Here is a 10,000-nt window from a genome sequence, read left to right on the forward strand (position 1 = left end):
TAATCCTTTGAAATGATGGGACCAGATGTTACTGATGTATGAGATTTATTTCTCCAGGGTCACCTAGCATAATTTTTAAATACACATGATCTGTTGCTCTGATTTCAATGTTCTGTTGTAGCTGGTCGTGTGAAACGAAAGAAATGCGGTTTCATATCAGCTTTATATACTTTTATACCGGAGAAGTATTACTTATCAGAATATTTCAAGAGTCATCAAAAGACAACAAACGGGCATAAAAAAAATTCCTGCAGTTAAAAAAGGAAAATAATGATGCTGGCATCGAGATAAATAATCATGAAAATAATCATAAAAATCAAATGGATAGATCAAATTGCGTTATGTCCTGCCCTCAGTGAATCCAGGCTTGCAATATAATTGACTATGACAAAGGATGTAAGTCATATATCTCCTGTGAGCACGCTAGCCTTGACCTCATACTACCCGTAAACCCACCACGAAACGTTACTCAAGGCTCTCTTAAAATACAGGTGAAGGACTCTCATGTCTGCAGGATACATACACCAGAGCTCCATTTCATTGTGCTTCCGTATTCTGTGCGTTTGGATGAAAAGACGTCCGGCACAGTACCTCACCCTTCTTGAAAATCCTTATTTTTTATCACTAAGCAATAATTCTGTAAATAGACACTCTGCTGCTCAGAATTACTCTAGGCAATTCTTCGGACCAAAAGTTAAGGCAATGTCGCCTCAGTTTCTATAGTCCTTAAGGCTTCTTTTCCCAATGCAATAACGATGAGCCTCTTCCCTTCCTATTTTCTGGGTGTTTCATTTCTCCAATAACTTTGTGATTGGCTCTGCCGAGTCTGAATATTGCTTTGAACTATTTCTTATATCTGAGTCCGTTTATAATAAATTTCTATTATCATTTGTGACACTGTACAGCAAAATTTGACGAATTTCACGTCCAACGATTTCAAAAGGCTTTGTTACAAAATTATGAATATTTGTTTGCCGCCAGACGAGATTAAATTATTGTGATGGAAATTAGGAATTGTTGCAGTCCAGGTTTCGAAGTCTCGTTTTACGCGAAAATCAAGCGGAATGGTTGAATGATAATGAATTATTCTGCATGATTGCGGGAGAGCCAATAGAATAGAAGTTATTTTTGCTTAAAACCTGACTAATTTTGCAGAGTAATAGTCTTGCTTAAATTTTTTGTATTTAAAACTCGAATCATTCTGTAATAGAATTTGTGTATGGCACATACTCTTCCCATTTCACTGGGAGATATGTAAAAAATAAAAAAAGAGTACGAAGAGAGACGGTGAAATTCCAGCGCAGGTCATGAGCATTAATACTTGAGGGAGCCATTCATTCATTTCTACATTCCCCATCCTCGATCCTTGACCCCTTATTCAACAACCCCCTTCCTCACAGAACATTTCTTGTCGTATGTGAACGTCAAAAATGTCATTCGGGGGATGCCAAATTTCCTCATAAAAATATACACTTGTATGAGGGGAGGTTCCGATAATCTCAATTAACTTTCAAGGTCTTCGTGTAACTTCGATCGCCTTTAGGAAACAACCTTCACCAATGGGTTACTAAAATGAAGGTCATTTGTGCGAAGCCTTAAAACTGTATTTTCTTTAAGAATGCAAATGAAAGTTGACGATACTGCAGAGATTGCTGAGTACTTATTCCATCAATAAACCGCGAAAGTATGCAAAGATACTATATTCTAAATGGATAACTTTACATTCTCTTCTATTATTTCTCTCTCTCTCTCTCTCTCTCTCCTCTCTCTCTCTCTCTCTCTCTCTCTCTCTTGGAAAATTGTCACTTAGCAATTGAATATACTCTTTTCCCCTTTTAGTTACTGCATTATTCCCTGTCTTATTTTCATTTCCTAACTATTTTCCCTTGCCTCTCTCTCTCTCTCTCTCTCTCTCTCTCACTCTCTCTCTCTCTCTCTCTCTCTCCATTCTTTGACCGGCTGTAGGTCAAACGGAGGCCACAAGATTTTGTGTGCCTGTGTTTGTGAGTGTGTGTGTGTGTGTGTGTGAGAGAGAGAGAGAGAGAGAGAGAGAGAGAGAGAGAGAGAGAGAGAGAGAGAGAGAGATTGGAAGGAAAGATGGTCTCCAACGTAACAACTTTGATCCAAGAATTTGCATTAGGAGCACAGCAAATTTTATTTACCGTTCGACGCATGGCAACGAGTATGGCGCAAAATTATTATGGTAATGGAAGAAGCGGCGTGAGGAGCTGGAAGTCACGGCTTTATGAATATTCCAGGCACTCTGGAACCCTGCCAGGGCGACTCTGAACTTGGTCTCATGATTGTTTGTGTTCCTTCAGGGGTCACATCTGGTTTCTATGCTTAGACCAGTTTATACCACTTTTGCACACAGACATGCACATTATATATATATATATATATATATATATATATATATATTAGTATATATATATATATGTATATATAATATACTATATATATATATGTGTGTGTATATATATACTATAATAACTTATATATATATATTATTTATATATATATATAATATTATATATATACATTTATATCCTATATAATTATATATATATATATATATACATATATCATATATATCCCCTATATATATATATCTACCTATATATATATATATTATTAATATATATAAATATAGCTAACGGTACTCCATTGTTTCACTTTTCACTTCCTTCGTTGATTTTGTCTTTATATATATATATATATTTTGTGTGTGCATATACCCTGTATGTCTGTATATGTATTATACTTATACATATATACGTACACACATATATATAATGCATATTGCTGAACCGTATAATTAATACCAGGATTACCAGAGAAAGACAAAGCATAAAATCTTGTCTTCATTCCCTGCAGATGTATTCAAGCCTGGAATTAAGATTATTCCTTTCAATGGAAAGCAGCATACAACAGCATACCGGTGCTCTTTTTATAATCTGGTCATTGGTTTATCACTTTTTGGCTTTTATCTTTGTCTTCCCCTTCACTTCTACATTATTTGTGTCCTGATACACTCTTGTTTTCTATTTCTACCTTATTTACTCTATTCGCCAACTTCCTTTCCATTACCACTCTCTCTTTTTCTTGTCATCTCTTTCTTTCCCCGTTTCTTCTTTTACTCCTGCCCTAACCTCCATGTTCTCCATCGCCTGCTTCCACTTCTTTGTCTTCTTTATTCCTTCCTATGACCAACCACCTCCCCCCCCCCCCTTTTTTTTCCCTCACCTTTAGCGCCTCTTACTTTTATATTCTTCATTCTGGCTCTTCTCTACCATTTTATTTCTGTTTTCTTTTAGTACATATAATGATTCATCTTCTTCTTCTTCTTCTTCTTCTTCTTCTTCTTCTTCTTCTTCTTCTTGTGTAAATAATATATACTTTTTATGTGTAAAGATGCTAAACATGTGGCTTACTCAGCTAGCAGTTTATCATTCTATATTGCAATGTGTAATCTGAACGATAAAGTACGTCGGGTTCTCCTATTGGTCTTTTTTTGTAAAATTTTTATATGGAGAAGAATCGCTAAACATCTATCTAGCTATATATCTATCTATCTATCTTCTTTTTCTTGGTCTTTGTACGCTACGCCTCTTCTCTCTCTCTCTGTTGTGTAAAAAAGAATTTTTACACAACAGAAAACAGATAGTTATTGCAAACGATGAGAAATCGGATGAAACCAAGGTAATATCCGGTGTGCCACAAGGTACGGTGCTAGCTTCAATATTGTTTGTTATTATGATTGAAGACATAGACAGTAATGTTAAGGATTCGGTAGTGAGTAGTTTCGCTGATGACACAAGAATAAGTAGAGAAATTACTTGTGATGAAGATAGGAACGCTCTACAAAGAGACCTTAATAAAGTATATGATTGGGCAGAGGTAAATAGGATGGTATTTAACTCTGATAAATTTGAATCAATAAATTATGGAGACAGAGAAGGAAAGCTATATGCATATAGGGGACCTAATAATGAGACAATCACAAATAAGGAAGCAGTTAAAGACCTTGGTGTGATGATGAATAGGAACATGTTATGCAATGATCAAATAGCCATTCTGTTGGCAAAATGTAAAGCAAAAATGGGAATGTTGTTACGGCACTTCAAAACAAGAAAAGCTGAACACATGATTATGCTTTATAAAACATATGTTCGTAGTCCACTTGAATATTGCAATATGATATGGTACCCACACTATCAAAAGGATATTGCACAAATAGAGAGTGTACAAAGGTCCTTTACAGCTAGAATAGAAGAAGTTAAGGACCTAGACTACTGGGAAAGACTACAATCCTTAAAATTATATAGTCTAGAAAGGAGAAGAGAACGCTACATGATAATTCAGGCATGGAAACAGATAGAAGGAATAACAGAAAATATCATGGAACTAAAAATATCAGAAAGAGCAAGCAGAGGTAGATTAATAGTGCCCAAAACTATACCAGGAAAAATAAGGAAAGCACACAGAACATTAATCCACTACGCACCAGCATCGATAATGCAGCGTCTATTCAATGCGTTGCCAGCTCATCTGAGGAATATATCAGGAGTGAGCGTAGATGTGTTTAAGAATAAGCTCGACAAATATCTAAACTGCATCCCAGACCATCCAAGATTGGAAGATGCAAAATATACCGGAAGATGTACTAGCAACTCTCTGGTAGACATTAGAGGCGCCTCACACTGAGGGACCTGGAGCAACCCGAACGAACTGTAAGGTAAGGTCTCTCTTCTAATAACTCCCTTTTTTTCCATCTTATTGCTTCCAGCGCTTTTGCTATTTATTCCCTTCCTCCTTTTTCCTCTTTCATTCCTATTCATTTTTTCCTTTTTCCTGCACGTACGAGATATGCCCTTGTTACAGGAGGAGGCCGGGGCTCTTCATTTCACACCTCACCCTCCTATCCCTCTTTCTCCTCCTCCTCCTCCTCCTCCTCCTCCTATCCCTCCTCTTCCTCCTCCTCATCTTAGTGCCATCATGCTAATGAGCCTTATCCACTTCTGGGGCGCTAATTTTTTCGTCACGGCCTCAGCTGATATCGCTTGTTTTATCGCCTTTTATCGCCCGGACTGACGAGCGGGAAAAAAGGAAATTTTTTTGAAAAGACGGTCAGAGGAAAATGAGAAAATGTTTGGAGGAAAGACTTTAGAGGGGTGCTGGGGGGCGGGGGTGAGGGGTGGGGGAAGAATGCTCTCGAGGAGAAGTCTGGGAAAACTAAGGGAGGGAGAAAACGATGAATGTTTATTTTTGGTTTATTTGTGTGGTCTCCTTTCCCATGGTTAGGTGGCCGAGGTGTCACCTATATAAGGTCCTTAAGCGGAAGGGACACGAGAAAATTTTTTCAGGCAGACATTAAAAAGGGGGGGGGGGGGTGGGGAGGTAGGGAAATACTCTCGTAGAGAATGTCTGGGAAAACTAAGGGAAGAGGAAAATGAAAAGTGCTTTTTTTTATTTTTGGGATGGTTTCTCGTCCCCTTTTAGCTGGGTGAGTGAGGCATCACTTATATTAAGTCTTTAAGCGGCAAACTGTAACCATGACGAAAGCGTTCCAGGCAACAGCATTTCAGCTACCAGCTGCATAGCTTTCTGCCTTTTACTTTTCATCTGTTCCTTCTGGTTCCTCCCAAGCGGTTACTTTAGCAGTCCAGCTTCTTTGACTGTTTATTGCTCAAACTTTTCACCATGTTACTGAGAAAAAGCGCTCCGGTAAGCCCTGGAGTATGGAAATGACTTGGTTGGCACGCTGAAGCACTTTTTTATTATTATTAATAATAATAATAATAATAATAATAATAATAATAATAATACCTTTCATTTATGTAATTGTTAATCTTTATTATTCAACAGTTTTTCGAAACATTGTGAATTTCTTAATAATAATAATAATAATAATAATAATAATAATAATAATAATAATAATAATAATAATAATAATAATAAGTCAAGTTAAGCAACATTGGCTCTGGTCAGTCGTTGGATGGGTGACCGCTCTCCTCGGCGTTGATTCCTTGGGAAAGGATCTTTACCATAATTTCCTCAGTCTACTCAGCTGTAAATGAGTACCTATCCCTGATGGGGTAGGGTCCAGCTATGGGTTAAATAGCAAAACTCAGCAATGAAGGAAAGAAATGAAGGATTAAACGACAACGACGTAAATGGAACCTCTGGCAACAGAGGAGCTTCGTCCGGCAACCAGGTATTCAACCCAATTGAAGGGGAAGACGGTCAGGTACTTGGAGGTCGTCATCCAGCAACTGATCACCACAACGACAATAATCAACTTCTTGAGAAAAAAAAAAAAAAAAATTGGGGGGAAGGACTACAAGAGCAAAAGGAAAGGAAGTGGACCAAGAATGAATAAAATAAGGAAACTTAACAGAAAAAGGCAAACAAGGAAAAGAAGTTGGACAGAGGAAGAAAAAATAAGGGAAATATGGAGATGCTACATCAGAAGCAACCCGACGGAGAGAGGATATAGAAGAAGATTGGTCAACATCTGGAATGAGAGGGAATAACACCCCCAAACAGAGCAGAGGCTGGCAGACCAAGCAAGGAACATAAAGAAAAAGAACTGGCTCTCCCCAACAGAAAGAGAAGAACTGGAAAGGGAAATGTCACACGACAACGAATTACACGAAGACGAACTGAGAGACGATGCCACAGAAGACGACAGGGAGGATGAGGTATCAAACAACGACACACGAAGAAACACCGACGAAGTAACAGAGAGGACGGAATGGGTACAAAAGATTAGACAATGGATGGAGCCAGATACAGAGAGAACAAAGATCCCCTCCATGAAAGCCTACAACACCAAGAAATTAAGGGAGAAAACAAGTGAGGTCAATGAAATACTGGGCATAATACAGACCACCAGTATCACAGAAACAAATAACTTGACATATGCAGGAGCAAGATTAGTAGCAGAACTGATGGGAATTTGAACACCAACACCACCAGCACAACCAACCCAACAGCACCAAAACAGCAAGCACTCCTGGAAAAGGCGCCTGGAAAAGCAAATCATGGTGATGAGATCGGACTTGAGTAAACTGAAAGAGATGGCAGAAAAAAGGCTAAGAGCAAGAAAACAAGGGAGGAACTCAACGAGAAATACAAAGTACAAGAGAGGGGACTAAACAACACAATAGAAGATGTAAAACAGAGGCTTAAGGCCAAAGCACATAAGATCCAGCGGTACATGAACAGGAATAAAGGGATCTACCAACAGAACAAACTATTCGGAAACCAACCAGAAAAGACTACAGCCAACTAAGAGGGGAAGACAACCACCCAGAAATTCCCGAAGCCGAACCAAGTAAGAGACTCTGGGAAAACATATGGAGCATCCGGTATCACACAACAAACATGCAACATGGCTCCAGGAAGTCAAGGAAGAAGAAACAGGGAGAATAAAACAAAGATTCGCCGAAATCACGACAGACACAGTCAGACACCAACTAAAGAAAATGCCAAACTGGAAAGCCCCAGGTCCCAATGAAGTCCATGGATACTGGCTCAAAAACTTCAAGGCCCTACACCCACGAATAGCAGAACAACTCCAGCATTGTATCTCAAATCACCAAGCACCCAAATGGATGACCACAGGAAGAACATCCTTAGTACAAAAAGACAAGAGTAAGGGAAAATTAGCCAGTAAACTGCAGGCCTATCACCTGCCTAACCCAATAATGTGGAAGTTACTAACAGGTATCATCAGTGAAAGGCTATACAACTACCTAGAGGAGACAAACACCATCCCCACCAACAGAAAGGCTGCAGAAGGAAGTGTAGGGGCACAAAAGACCAGCTCCTGATACACAAAATGGTAATGAAGAACAGTAGGAGAAGGAAAACCAACCTAAGCATGGCATGGATAGACTATAAGAAAGCCTTCGACATGATACCACACACATGGCTAATAGAATGCCTGAAAATATATGGGCAGAGGAAAATACCATCAGCTTCCTCAAAAATACAATGCGCAACTGGAATACAATACTTACAAGCTCTGGAATAAGACTAGCAGAGGTTAATATCAGGAGAGGGATCTTCCAGGGCGACTCACTGTCCCCCACTACTCTTCGTAGTAGCCATGATTCCCATGACAAAAGTACTACAAGATGGATGCCGGGTACCAACTCAAGAAAAGAGGCAACAAAATCAACCATCTGATGTTCATGGACGACATCAAGCTGTATGGTAAGAGCATCAAGGAAATAGATACCCTAATCCAGACTGTAAGGATTGTATCTGGGGACATCAGGATGGAGTTTGGAATAGAAAAATGCGCCTTAGTCAACATACAAAAAGGCAAGTAACGAGAACTGAAGGGATAAGCTACCAGATGGGAGCAACATCAAACACATAGATGAGACAGGATACAAATACCTGGGAATAATGGAAGGAGGAGATATAAAACACCAAGAGATGAAGGACACGATCAGGAAAGAATATATGCAGAGACTCAAGGCGATACTCAAGTCAAAACTCAACGCCGGAAATATGATAAAAGCCATAAACACATGGGCAGTGCCAGTAATCAGATACAGCGCAGGAATAGTGGAATGGACGAAGGCAGAACTCCGCAGCATAGATCAGAAAACCAGGAAACATATGACAATACACAAAGCACTACACCCAAGAGCAAATACGGACAGACTATACATAACACGAAAGGAAGGAGGGAGAGGACTACTAAGTATAGAGGACTGCGTCAACATCGAAAACAGAGCACTGGGGCAATATCTGAAAACCAGTGAAGACGAGTGGCTAAAGAGTGCATGGGAAGAAGGACTAATAAAAGCAGACGAAGACCCAGAAATATACAGAGACAGGAGAAAGACAGAAAGAACAGAGGAATGGCACAACAAACCAATGCACGGACAATACATGAGACAGACTAAAGAACTAGCCAGCGATGACAATTGGCAATGGCTACAGAGGGGAGAGCTAAAGAAGGAAACTGAAGGAATGATAACAGCGGCACAAGATCAGGCCCTAAGAACCAGATATGTTCAAAGTACGATAGACGGAAATAACATCTCTCCCATATGTAGGAAGTGCAATACGAAAAGTGAAACCATAAACCACATAGCAAGTGAATGCCCGGCACTTGCACAGAACCAGTACAAAAAGAGGCATGATTCAGTAGCAAAAGAACCCTCCACTGGAGCCTGTGCAAGAAACATCAGCTACCTTGCAGTAATAAGTGGTACGAGCACCAACCTGAAGGAGTGATAGAAAACGATCAGGCAAAGATCCTCTGGGACTATGGTATCAGAACGGATAGGGTGATACGTGCAAACAGACCAGACGTGACGTTGATTGACAAGGTCAAGAAGAAAGTATCACTCATTGATGTCGCAATACACCATGGGACACCAGAGTGAAGAGATAAGAGAGGGAAAAATTGGATAAGTATCTAAGATCTGAAAATAGAAATAAGAAGATATGGGATATGCCAGTGGAAATCGTACCCATAATCATAGGAGCACTAGGCACGAATCCCAAGATCCCTGAAAAGGAATCTAGAAACTAGAGGCTGAAGTAGCTCCAGGACTCATGCAGAAAGGAGTGTGATCCTAGAAACGGCACACATAGTAAGAAGAGTGATGGACTCCTAAGGAGGCAGGATGCAACCCGGACCCCCACACTATAAATACCACCCAGTCGAATTGGAGGACTGTGATAGAGCAAAAAAAATAAAATAAAATAAAATAATAATAATAATAATGAGAGAAGGAGATGAAAGATAATTCTCTTCCTCCCGAGAAAATAAAAACCTGCATAGTGATAAGCAGGTGAACACACCTCCTCAACCCTAAACTCACCAACCCACCACCCATCCCAACCAGCCCGGCTCTCTCAAAAAAAAATTGGAAAAAAAGATGAAAATAAAAAAAAACGAAAGAAAAAGATACTTGAAGAGTCGAAATGATATGCACTGAATTTTTTTCTTTTCCGGGCGCATGAAGAT

This window comes from Macrobrachium nipponense, chromosome 3 (genome assembly GCF_015104395.2).
Source record: "Macrobrachium nipponense isolate FS-2020 chromosome 3, ASM1510439v2, whole genome shotgun sequence".
Classification (NCBI taxonomy): Eukaryota; Metazoa; Arthropoda; class Malacostraca; order Decapoda; family Palaemonidae; genus Macrobrachium; species Macrobrachium nipponense.